This window comes from Rhinolophus ferrumequinum, chromosome 9 (assembly GCF_004115265.2).
Source record: "Rhinolophus ferrumequinum isolate MPI-CBG mRhiFer1 chromosome 9, mRhiFer1_v1.p, whole genome shotgun sequence".
Taxonomy (NCBI): domain Eukaryota; kingdom Metazoa; phylum Chordata; class Mammalia; order Chiroptera; family Rhinolophidae; genus Rhinolophus; species Rhinolophus ferrumequinum.
The window spans coordinates 21,554,837-21,568,681 of record NC_046292.1 but is presented as its reverse complement, the minus strand read 5'-3'; the positions used below and the strand labels follow the sequence as shown (position 1 = coordinate 21,568,681).

The 13,845-nt window shown below is 44.7% G+C and overlaps 1 pseudogene; it reads left to right on the top strand.

Annotated features, from left to right (window-relative positions):
• The first annotated feature begins 810 nt into the window (after positions 1 to 810).
• On the top strand, positions 811 to 2,267 carry LOC117026475 (elongation factor 1-alpha 1-like; annotated as a pseudogene).
• Positions 2,268 to 13,845: the final 11,578 nt, after the last annotated feature.

The following is a 13,845-nucleotide window of genomic DNA, read 5'->3' as shown; positions in this document are numbered from 1 at the left end:
ATTCATTCCTTTGCCATAGATCACTTTAGTGGTGAACTTAAGTTTTCTAGAGGCTTTGGAAATTCACAATATTCGTTATCTCAGCTTTTTTAAAATCCTGACCTGACTCAAACCACTCAAGAATGATAGAAAAGATAGCCAATACTCAGAAGTATAAGAAAAATGTACCATGCTACAATATGTGGTTAAATTATAACATATAACACATATATAATTTATATAATGCAACATAAAATCCTACCTTTAAAGTTTATGTGAAACTCTTTCTATAACGTAGCATTTTTATAATACTATTAGGATGTCATGAAAAATACAAGTTTAAAATCTCCTAAAGACTCCAAGGGCCCTCCTCCCTTTTCTTATTCAGAACTTTAGCTTTCTCTAATAACCACTGTCCTTAGTGCTTCACTGAAGGGTTCTCTCATTTTATTTCAGTTTTTGGTGTTGACCTGCCAGCTCTAGCCCTCCAAGGTAAAACATTTTCTGAAGAACTTGGTATTAAAAGTCTCACAATAGAAAATGGGTGATTTTTAAAACAATTTGATTGATAATAACATTTTAATTATTTGGAGTCATTTTGCATTGATCTACTTAGGAAACATCGATCTGCCTGGAGCACAGATAGTCCCCACATGCAACTTGGCCGAGAAATAGAAAAATTGAAAGCAGGGACTCAAACAGGTATTTGTACATCCATATTCCCAGTAGCAATATTCACAACAGTCAAAAGTGGACATAACCCGCTTTTTCGCAACGGGTTCGCCGCCAGAACACAGGTGTAATGAAAACCACCACTGAATCTAACCCAAAATGGGAGAGGAAAAGACACACATCCACGTTGTTGTCATTGGACACGCAGATTCCGGCAAGTCTACCACTACTGGGCATCTGATCCACAAATGTGGTGGGATCCACAAAAGAACCATCGAAAAATTTGAGAAGGAGGCCGCTGAGATGGGGAAGGGCTCCTTCATGTCTGCCTGGTCTTGGATAAGCTGAGAGCTGAACGCGAGCGTGGGATCACCATTGATATCTCCCTGTGGAATTTCGAGACCAGCAAGTATTACGTGACCATCATCGATGCCCCAGGACACAGAGACTTTATCAAAAACACGATTACAGGCACATCTCAGGCTGACGGTGCTGTCCTGATTGTTGCTGCTGGGGTTGGTGAATTCGAAGCAGGTGTCTCCGAGAATGGGCAGACCCGTGAGCATGCCCTGCTGGCTTACACACTGGGTGTGAAACAACTGATTGTTGGTGTGAACAAAATGGATTCCACTGAGCCGCCTGACAGCCAGAGGAGATACGAGGAAATCGTTCAGGAAGTCAGCACCTACAGTAAGAAAATTGGCTACAACCCTGACACAGTCGCATTTGTGCCAATTTCTGGTTGGAATGGTGACAACATGCTGGAGCCAAGTGCTAACATGCCTTGGTTCAAGGGATGGAAAGTCATCCGTAAAGATGGCAGTGCCAGTGGACCCACGCTGCTTGAAGCTCTGGATTGCATCCTGCCACCAACTCGTCCAACTGACAAGCCTTTGCGTCTGCCCCTCCAGGATGTCTACAAAATTGGTGGTAGTGGTACTGTCCCTGTGGGCCGAGTGGAGACTGGTGTTCTCAAACCCAGCATGGTGGTCACCTTTGCTCCAGTCAATGTTACAACTGAAGTAAAGTCTGTTGAAATGCACCATGAAGCTTTGAGTGAAGCTCTTCCTGGGGACAATGTGGGCTTCAATGTCAAGAATGTGTCTGTCAAAGATGTTCGTCGTGGCAATGTGGCTGGTGACAGCAAAAATGACCCACCAATGGAGGCAGCTGGTTTCATGGCTCAGGTGATTATCCTGAACCATCCAGGCCAAATCAGTGCCGGATATGCACCTGTGCTTGACTGTCACACAGCTCACATTGCTTGCAAATTTGCTGAGCTAAAGGAGAAGATTGATCGTCGTTCAGGGAAAAAGCTGGAAGATGGCCCCAAGTTTTTGAAATCTGGTGATACTGCCATCATTGACATGGTTCCTGGCAAGCCCATGTGTGTTGAGAGCTTCTCTGACTACCCTACTCTTGGTCGTTTTGCTGTTCGTGACATGAGACAGACAGTTGCCGTGGGTGTCATTAAAGCAGTGGACAAGAAAGCAGCTGGAGCTGGCAAGGTCACCAAGTCTGCCCAGAAAGCTCAGAAGGCTAAATGAATATTATCCCCAATACCTGCCACCCCAGTCTTAATCAGTGGTGGAAGAACGGTCTCAGAACTGTTTGTCTCAATTGGCCATTTAAGTGTAATAGTAAAAGACTGGTTAATGATTACAATGCATCGTAAAACCTTCAGAAGGAAAGGAGAATGTTTTGTGGACCATTTGTTTTTGTGTGTGGCAGTGTTTAAGTTATTAGTTTTTAAAATCAGTACTTTTTAATGGAAACAACTTGACCAAAAATCTGTCACAGAATTTTGAGACCCATTAAAACAAAGTTTAATGAGAGAAAAAAAAAAGTGAAAATAACCCAAATTTCCATCAACGGATGAATAGATAAACGAAATGTGATATATCCATACAGTGACTAAATATTATTTAGTCATAAAAAAGGATTGGCTCTGATACATGCAACAACATGAATGAACCTTGAAGACATTACGTTCTATGAAACAAGCCAGACACAAAAGGACAAACACTGCATGATTCCACTTATGTGAGGTACTCGGAGTAGTCAAATTCTTAGAAACAGAAAGTAGAATAGCGGTTACCAGGCCTGGGCAGGGCAGGGTAGAAAGGGTTGGAGAATGGGGAGTTATTCTTTAATGGGTACAGAGTGTCAGTTTGGGATGATAGAAAAGTTCCAGAGATGGATGGTAGTGATGATGGCTGCACAATCATACGAATGGACTTAATGGCGCTGGATTGTACACTCAGAAAGAGTTAAAATGGTAATTTTTATATTATACATAATTTACCACAATTTAAAAGAAGGAGGAGGAGGAGAAAGTGGAGGAGAAAGAGGAGGAGGAAGAGGAAGAGGAGGAAGAGGAAGGGGAAAGGGAAGGAGAAAAAGGAGGAGGAGGAGGAGGAAGGAGAAGAAGAAAGAGGAGAAGGAGGAGGAGGAAAAGGAGAAGGAGGAAAAGGAGGAGAAGGAGAAAAAGAAGGAGAGAACCCTGGTCCATTCGGGGCCACTGGGCAGAGACTAGATCTTATTGAGGGCAGCTTCTCATGGACTGGCGACTTGCTGCCTCTATCCTCCTGCCTTGGACTGACTCCTGGGCTCTTATTCCCATCACCAGCTTCAGCTATTGGTGGCAGCAGAAAGGGACAGGGGAGCCCCCTCCCCACCAGCAAGCCCAGCATGCCATCAAGAATCTGAGCTTGGTGGTTTTCCACCCAATGATTGAAAAGCTGTTGGGATCCCAGATCCAACAAATGCAATTCCAAATGTTTTAGGGTCAACCAACTAGGCACTAACCCCCACTCTGAACTGGACCATATTTTGTTTTTGATTCCAGTACCAGAAACCGTGAGATACCAGGAGCACTTTAGTCCCCATTAATTACATTGCAGACTGTTAACCACAGTTTCTTGTTTCTCGTCTGAGGTGAGGGTCTTCGGTCACCGGACAGCATCAGATCCCCAGAGCTGGAGTAGTTCACTTGGCAGTAGGAGCCAGCATGGGTTTTTACCCACCACCCACAGCCAGCCCCCTGCTGGAGAAACTAGGACACTGGGGGGGCAGGGCCACCCCCCTTTTTATGTTTCGTTGGGTAGAAGTTCAGGGCCTGTGGCGACATCACAGATTTCTTTTACCGGAACTGGGACACTGATGTGCAAGCTCTTGGACATTAAGAGTCCATGTTAGCGAGCGTGGTGACTACCAGAGGGGGCTGGTGAGAAAATGTAAACACCATCTTCAACAGAGGGCTTGAGGGGCTGGCCCTGTGGCTCAGGTGGTTGGAGCTCCATGCTCCTAACGCTGAAGGCTGCCGGTTCGATTCCCACATGGGCCAGTGGGCTCTCAACCACAAGGTTGCCGGTTCCACTCCTTGAGTCCCACAAGGGATGGTGGGCTCCACCCCCTGCAACTAAGATTGAACACGGCACCTTGAGCTGAGCTGCCTCCCGGATGGCTCAGTTGGTTGGAGCACGGGCTCTCAACCACAAGGTTGCCAGTTCGATTCCTAGACTCCTGCAAGGGATGGTGGGCAGTGCCGCCTGCAACTAACAACTGGACCTGGAGCTGAGCTGCGCCCTCCACAACTAAGATTGAAAGGACAACAACTTGACTTGGAAAAAGACCTGGAAGTACACACTGTTCCCCAATATAGTCCTGTTCCCCTACCCCAATAAAATCTTTAAAAAAATAAATATTATCTGTTTAAAAAAAAACAACCCAAAAAACTCAAAGGGCCCTGAGACCACATAATTCCCATTCTTATTCCAGCTCTTCTATCGACTTCACACAAGGTGTGCTGCAGCCCGTGTAAGATGAGTAACAACAGTCACTCACAATCTTTTAATTCCATCTGCTTGCCAGGGAGGGAAAACTGTCACTTGACAGTAATAGGGAATCTCCAGCCACATGTAAAGGCTTTCCTGTAATGGTTACTTGTCCTCTCCCAGCTGCAGTTTTCTTATCTGCAGAATAGTGGTAAATAAAAGCTATCTGGAAGGTAGGTAAGTGCTTATAATCATACAAACTTAGAATCACAGAAGTTTCCAGCCAGACTTTCAGTGTCCCACAGACACTCAGCCACTACTCCCAGAACAGGAATTCTCTCTTCAACTTCCCTTCCACATGCTTATCTAGTTGCCTTTGTTTGCACATTCCCAAATACAGAGAGCTCACTCCCTTTCCGTTCTTGAACAGCAGCTCTGAGAGTAGTTTATTTTGAACTACTACTTCCTGCTTCTAGCTTTGCACCTTGAAACCACACAACACAAATCAGTCTAAATTTTCTTCTCCGTGAAAAGGCTTTTGACAACGTGAAGGTCGAGACTGAGTCTGCCTGAGTCTGCTGTTCTCTAGGGCAAATACCTTTAGTTCATTTCAGAGATGGGAAAACCAAGATCAAGAGAACACCTGGGACTAGCCCAAGATCACAAGCCCAAATTCACACCTGACAGACAGCAGAGTAAGGTCCCCTTCAGTCTGACTAATACCCAACAGTGATGAGAAGGGACACTCCCCAATCCCCTGTCCCACACTCAACGTCCGGTCCTAGTTGGGGTTAGAGCTAGGATTAACGGTCCTGTGGCCAGGCTGCCAATCCTTCTCCCTTCTTCCTCACAGGGAAATTTTTAAACCCATGGGTATCATTACTGTGCACGTTTGTACTTCTACATATGCGTACGTCCACCAGAAATATAGGGTATTATTTTGTACATTTCAAAAAATTTAATATAAATGGTATCATACCATATCATTCTGCAATTTGATTTTTCCCAATCTTTAGTATGTTTTTAGGTTATTTTTATTGATTGGTTCATGTAACTCTACTTATATTATTTCAAATACTATAGAGTAGTCCACCATCTGAATAAACCTCAGGCTATTTACCCATCCTTAACTGAGTGCTGATTAAGTTTTTTGCTGTTATGAATAGATCTGCAACGAATATGTTATACATGTTTCCTTCTGCATACAGGTGAAGTTTCTGTAGGGCAATCATCTATTGATGGAATTGCTGGATCACAGATGTGCTCATCTTCAAGTTTACCCAATATCGTCACATTTCCCTCCAAAGCGATGGCTTCAATATACATTTCTGCCAGAAATATGTGAGTTCTTCTTTCTCTACATCTTACCAATACAAAATGTCATTAGATTTAATGACCAATTTTTAGGAATCTATTTACCTACCTATCCCCACTAGTTGTTGAATATGTCATTCAAATTTCTCTATTCTTATTTTATTATTGTCTGATATATCATTTATTAGAAGAGGCATGTCTAAAAATCCCAAATTGCAGATTTGCAGATTTATCCTGTACTTCTGTCAATTTTTGTTTTATGTAATTTAAGTCTACATTATTATGTCCATAAAAGTTTGGGCTCACTATAACTTCTTGGTGAATTGTTTCTTTTGTCATTTAATGATGATTCTCTTATATCCCTAATAAAGACTTCTGCCTTAAAATCTATTTTGTTTGTATCAATATTGATACAACAGCTTTCTTTAGGTTAATAACTACCTATTATATCTCTTCCATCAATTTACTTCCCTCTTTTGTGTCACTGTGTTTTAGGTATGACCCTTGCAAATAGTACATAGACACGTCTTTTTTCAAAATCCTATCTGAGAAACTCTGGTAAATTTAATACATTTACATTTGTGTTTACTGACAAACATGTATTTATTTCTACTATCTGTTTATTTCTCATATTAACTTTATTGACATATAATTTCCATACAATAAAATGTACCATATTTTTTGCATTTTCTGTTTTCCACTCTTTTCCTTTGATCTTTTTTGTTTATATATAATGTAATAAAACAAACATGAAATGAGTTAATAGAAAAGAGCCTAACACAAAGTAAGTGCTCAAAAAATATTAGTCACTATTATAACAATTTTTGTTATGTACAGATGCTTCATCTATATTAGTCTCTTGGGTGAGGGAGAATAACAGAGGAAATGAATAAAACAGGCTACTTTCCCTCAAGCACCCTGAAATCCAGTGCTGAAGATAGATATACAACAAGGAGAGAGGGGAAGGTACTAGGAATGGAAAAAAAAAAAGCTCAAAGAGTGTAAATGACGTGCCAAGATTTGCAACTGGTGATGGAACTGGAATTTGAACCCAGGACTGTCACATTCCTAAGCCTGAGTTCTCAAGAATTAGTCCTTACCTTATCGAATTGCAATGAGGTTATAAGATAATGCACGTAAAGCATTTAGCACACAGTCGAGAGATGTCCCAGAGTCCAATAAATTATAGACGAGAATGAATGTGAGGGTGATGATGACGGTGGTGATGAGGATGACGGTGGTGGTGATGGTGACAATGATGGTGATGGTAAGAATGATGGTGATGATGGTGGTGATGGTGCTTAGGTTGACCAGCCAGCCCCCAGTCTGCCCAGCATTGTTCAGGTTTCAGCACCAAAAGTTCTGAATCCAGGAAATCCCACGGCCCCAGGAAAATCAGGAGAAGTGGCCACCTTGGTATTGGTGATGGTGATGAGGGAATGATCAGGAGGGCTTTTAGAAACCACCTAATCCAGGAGCTCATTTTTAATAAGTCTAGAGAGTTCCAAAGAAAACCCAGGGGTAGAACTGGACTTTGAAGGAAGAATAGTAGCTGTTCCCATTTATTGCGCCCCTAAGGTGTGCCGGAGATCGGTGATTTTGGCATTTCATATACATTGTATCAGTATATCCAAAAACAAACTCTTGATTATCCCCTACAGTCCGGACCTCCCTGTTACTTATCTCAGTGAATGACACCACCGCTTAACATTTTCATGAATCACAAACTTTTGAGAAATGTTTGACACCCTCTCCCACCAGGCGATTCCCACCCATTTCCAGTCCCTCACCAAGCCTTGTTGATGTCGCCTCCTAAATATCTCTATCCACTATCCACCCTCTTCTCTTCACCTCTACACCACCACGCTCGTTCAGGTCACCATCGTCTCTACCTGGGCTGTCACATAATCTCCTACACTTATCCCTTAATCCCCTCTACCATCAATCTAAAACAGAACGTTTGATAACCTCTCCTCTGAAACCAACTCAGGTCTTCTGCGTTGCGATAAATGACATCAAAATTCACCCAGTTGCTCAGGCCAAAACCAAGGGTCATCCTTGTTTTGTCTCTTTTATCCACACCCAACAACAGTTTCTGCTGGTTTTACCTCCAAAATGCTTTCCCAGCTCTGTTCACATCACACCACCTCCACTGCTATCACACTGGCCAGCCATCGCCTTCTTTCTCCACCACACTCCCCGCCCAAATGGTCGCTCCGCTGCCACTCTGACCTTTTCCCACCCCCACTCTCCTCCCAACATCATACTGGGCTCTTAAAACATAAGTCAATCACACCAGGACCCTGCATAAGGGCTTCTGATGACCTCTCATTGTACCTGGGATAAAATCCGACTCCTCAGTGAGGCCTCTGTTGACTTTAAAAAGAAAATAACCAGTTCTTTCACCAGCAAAAATGGATTTATTCAGGAACATCAAAGAATTGCAATTTGGGACAAGCAAACTATAGCAAAAGCCATAGACAAGTCCAACAAAGGAGAGGAACGTTATGTGATAGAGAAAAGGAGGAGGTTGGGAGGGGTTGTTTTGAATTCGAGTCCACTGGAGAAAGGCAAGAGTTCAGGGAGGTGGTGGTTTCTCACTAGCTACGTTGCTGGGGTAGTCGCTTTCTGTAGGAGATTTAACGTACATCGTTTCCTATTGGGGTCTATTAATAGATCACTCTTTCCTTGACTATTCTTCTGTTGGGGTCTGTAATTGACAAACCTGCATGCTCTGAACAGACAGGTGGCGCTGTGTGAGAGCTCCCCCTGCTGGCCTCCCGACTCTGTTTTAGGGAGCTTTCCCTTTATGAATCTCCATGTCTCCAAGGCCCTACAAGATGTGACGCTGCCTGCATCTTCCCTCTCTCCCCCTTACTCACTTCGCTCCAGCCACACTGTCCTGTCCACTCTTTCTCAAAAACTCCAAGCTCCTTCTGGCCTCAGGGCCTCTGCATTTGCCTGGAATTCTCTTCCTCAAACCTTCCCATGGCTGGCTCCTTCCTGTCTCAGATCAAATGGCACCCCTTCAAAGAGGCTTTCCCTAACTCCCCTTACAGGGGTAAAAATATTTCCAACTCTCCATTCCTTGAGTGTTCCATTGTCGTTAAGCTTTGCATGATCTGAAATTACCTTTTTTATTAGTTGGCTGACCTGTTTAGAGTGTCTCCTTAATATTTACTGAGCTCCTACTCTGTCCCATCATGTGAATGGCTGTAATCTCCAAACCAAGAACAGAGCGGACACGTGCCCACTCAGTGTTTGTTGAGAGGATATGAACAGAGTCCAGACTCTGAGAGAATGGACATTGGTCAGATGTCAGGTGTAACTGGAGAATGGGAAGCTTAGAAGTCAGGACACCTGCGCTAAAACCTGAAGAATTTAGATGCAGAAAACAGAAAACGCTCTAGCTGGTTTAAACAGGAAGGAATATATTACAGAGTGTTATGTGTTATAAATAAACAGATCTGAAAGAAACAAATTTAAGGGTGAGCTTTCAAGAGCAACTCCCAAAATCATATGGAGAGGAAATAGCCACAGAAGAAAAAGAAACATTTGCAGACAACATTTGTCTACAGAAACTCATTTCACCTTCCAAAGGTCGTGTAAGTGTCTCCAGTTGGCTGAACCTGAGTCACACCCAAAACTCTAGCTCTAACTGAAAGGGAGTCTGGGAAACGTGTCTTCAGCTTTCTAGCCCCTGCTGAAGGGCAGGCCCAGAGAGGAGATATTGAGTGGATATTGAGTGGCAGTCCATTGTGTGCATTCATATGTGTGCTCTGGTGCACGCATGTGTACTCACGCATACACATGTCCTGTATACATATTTGCATGTGTGTGCATTTGTGCTCATGGGTCACATGTGCACAAATGTGTGCATGCTTCTGTGCATGTGTGCACATGTGTAATAGAGGGGCAGTTGGGGGAGTAATGGGCCCTCAAGACCACAGAGAAGGAGGCATTATCAAAAAGACCATCACAGATACTTCCTCTGGGAGGACCTGGACCAGAGCTCCGGTGGCCATTCAGCCAAGGTGTGGAAACAGATTTGAACTGTCCAATGGTCTAGTCCTACTCCCTTATTTTACCCTTAGGAAAAGCAAAGCCAGAGGAGTTATATCCTTTGCCCAAGGTCACAGTGCAAATCGTGGCATTAACCTAAACCCAGCCAGGTCCTCTGGGGGGTAATGTCCGTGTTTTCCACTTGCTGTGACCAGGTTCCCAGGGGGCGGTTTATATGAAGGGTCCTCCCCGACTGGGCCCCCAGCCCTGAGGGCTTCATGCAGCACAGCTTTCCACTTGCTCAGCAAGACTTGTCTCTGGTCTTTCGGGAGCATGCTCCCATGTACTTCAATAATGGCAAACACTTACGGATGCTTGCTCTCTGCCGGGCGGTAGATGGGAAGTGGATAAACACATAGGTTATGAGAACTCCCCTCCAGCAATCCCTAGTCTTGTGGGGTAGTCGGGTAAATAATCTCAACAGAATCAGGAGGCCAATAGGTGGAAGGGGGCACTGAGGGGACATCCTAACTGTTGTCAACGAGGAAACTGAGACTCCGAGAGGATCCTTTACCTGGCCAAAGTCACACAGCCCCTAAGTGGCTGAGCCCAGAATTTGAACCCATTATATTTGAATCCAAACCCATGCTTTTAGAATACAGGAGGCAGATTAGCAGAGTGTGGACTTATGTGTCACCTAGACCTGTCTCCAAATCCTAGAGCCCGCCCCTTACTAGCTGAGTGCCTGGGGTGAGTTATCACCACTCCTTGCCTTGGTGTTCTCATACATAAGATAACGTCATGGATATTTCTTCCTCATGGGAAATGTGGGAGGGTTAAATGACATAATGCATGGAAAAAGTTGAGCCAGTACTGGCACATCAGAAATCCCCAATAAGTGTTAGCTTTGTTTACCCTGCGTCTTCAATCCCCCAGCCCAGACTCCCAGGTTGGAAATGTGGGCAGAGGCAAGGCAGCTCCTCTGAGAGCTTCCAATGTGCAGAAGTCACGTCTCTTTTCCAGGCTAACCATGTACATAATAAAGAATGTAAGTTATCAAGGGTTAAGGGTGGGGGAAATGGGAAGATATTGGTCAAAGGGTACAAACTTATTGTTATAAGATTAACAAATTTGAAAATCTAATGTACAATATGGTGACTATAGCTAATAATACTGTATCATATTCTTGAATGTTGCTAAGAGAGTAGATCTTAAATGTTTTCACCAGGAAAAAAGAAACGGTAACCATGTGATAGGATGGAAGTAGTAGCTAAACTATGGTGGTAATAATAGTGGTAAGCAATTTACAAATGTATCAAATCAACGCAGTGTAAACCTGAAACTTACACAATGTTATGTGTTAATTATATCTCAATAAAACTGGAAAAAAATAGAATTTGACCTTGCCATAAAGGTCAGAATTTTGACCTTGCCAAAACATAGAATTTGACCTTTGCCCTCAGCTCCTATAGGTAATCTTTGTTTGCCTGGGGGTCTTGGACTAGCCAGATAGTAACAGTGTGATTTAGAGTCGGGGCTGGTCACACCAGAAGGACCAACCACACAATTAAGGGTGGGAGCTTTTGGTCACATGGTATCAGTTGACTTGGAGACTGAGATCAACCAATCATTAATCAACCAATTAATCATGCCTACATAATGGAGACCCCATCAAAACTCTGAACACCCAGGCTCGGGTGAGCTGCCCTGGTTGTCAGTGTTCCCTGCACGTTGTTGCTGATGGACACAGGGGAATGAATGCATCCTGACCTCACAGGGAGAGGACAATGGAAGCTCAGCATCCAATGCTCCCCCCACATTCCACTCTGTGCACACCTTCCCTTGGCTGATTTTAATCTTTGTCCTTCCCCTGTAGTAAACTATAACCATGAGTATAATAGTTTTCAGGGAGTTCTAGTAAATAATTGAACATAAGGGCAATTTTGGAAAGCCCTGAACTTGCAGTCAGTGTCAGAAGGGAGAGTGGTCTTATGAACTGTGTTCCCTCTAAATCAGGGGTGTCCAAACTTTTTTCAACGTTTTTCACCAAGGGCCATATGCAGTAAAACACACAAACAGCCGGGCCACTCACTCGAGGTGAAGTACGTATTGCCTCACCTGGTTTATTTAAGTAAACTAAATATATTTTTGGAATTTGCTGTGGGCCAATTAACAATGGATCATGGGCCGCAGTTGGCCCGCGGACCGCAGTTTGGACACCCCTGCTCTAAACTGTGCAGTTGGCTAAACTCTTGCATCCTGGCACGTTGAACAAATGAGTATGTGAGTGGGCTGTGCAGAACAGCTCATAGTCAAAGTAAACGAGACTTACCCCAAACCCTGTGGGGTAGGAACTCTTATTACACCTTCACAGGTGAGGAAGCTGAGGCTCAGAGAGGTGAGGCAAGTGGAGGGACCAGAATGGGAACCAGACCTGCTAGACTCCAGACTCAGGATCTGACCACCACAGGGTACTGCCCCTTGCAAGCCAGGACATCACCACCAGCCTGGGATCCTTTGGGAAACAGAACAGAGAAAGGCTGAGGCAGGCCAAGTCTGCCCCCTGGAGGCTTTTCAGAGGAAGGTGGGCAGGCCTCAGGCCTCACAAACGCCCTGACCACAGCCTACCTGACTCTGCATCAGGGCTGCAAGCTCCGATGTCTTCACGGGCCAGGTGAGTCACTTAACAGATGCAGCAGCAGGTGGACACTGACGAGCAGCGGGAACGAGGTGGATGAACGACGTGCTCCACGGAAAGGCATCACAATCTTTGTTGAGGTTCTTACTGTTTTAAACACAGCGTGCCAAACCAGACATGCCTTTGGGTCTCTGATCTGCAACTGCTAAACTCCATAGCCTGGGCCTTCCCACCTCTGCCACGTCACCCCTCACCGTGACGCTCCAGCTCCTCAGCTCCTGAACGGTCTGTCCTCTCACCACCATGCAATTTCCTGCCCTGGCCACTCTCCCATGCTCTTCGACCCACCTGGCTCTCACCTATTCTGCAGGTCTCCTCTTCAGAGGCATTCAGTGGAATTTTCTTCTGACCCTGCACATTCAGTAATGGCACTCGGGCCTCTTCACCGCAGCCCAGGGCTCTTACCCCTCCTACTCTGCTATAAACTCTCCACCTCCTGGGCTTTCCTGTGGCTGCTCCAGAATCAACGAATATTGATTCAGATGGTCAGTCAATCAACTAACCTGCTTAAGCACCTGCTCTTCATCAGGCTCTGTTCTAGGCACCAGGGAAACTATAAACAATAAGGGTAGTTTCTCGCCCTCAATGACCTTAGGGAGAGTCAGACAATACAGTGATAATCACACAAATAGATACAATAATCACACACAGTAATAAACGCTATTTGGGGAAACCAAGAGTGTGCTAAGAGAAATGGGGGTGTGGGGTGACCAGTTAGCTCAGTTGGTTAGAGCACGGTGCTAATAACACCAGGGTTGCCGGTTCAATCCTGCATGGGCCACTGTGAGCTGTGCCTTCCTTAAAAAAAGGAACAGAAGAGAAAAATGGAGGTGCTTATTTAGACTGGGGGTCAGGGAAGACTGGGGAATCAGGGGCTTCATCTTTCTTTTCTCTTATAAATTGCTTTCTCTGTGTATGTTTTCAATCCGTGGTTGGGAATCCATGTATGCAGAGGGCTGACTTAAGCAAGACGTGGATTTTTCAACTGTGCCCCTAACCCTCGTGTTGTTTAAGGGTCAGCTGTACTAACAAGCTTGCTACAGGGATGAAAGCTTCTTGCTGCAGGCTGGGGACACAGGAATCATTCAATAAATGTTGGCTCCTGTTCCCATTTTTCTCCCCACCTCCTGCCACCTCTCATTCACACCCACCTCCAGAGAGGCAAAGGGCAGGCTTCCCTGGAGGTAGAGGACAGGCTATGGTGACTGCAGGGACAGGGCCAGGAGAGCAGTTTCCAGGCTCTTGGCCTCACGTGGAAATATGCTGGCTTGCTTATTAGATGGCCATCAGCTATAACCAGTTAGCCATTAGCCACTGTTGTTTTGTATATAACTGTCAAGTGCGGATGGCGGTTAACAAGTGTGGTGGCAGATGGTGCGGGTTGTGTGGATCCTACTTCCTGTG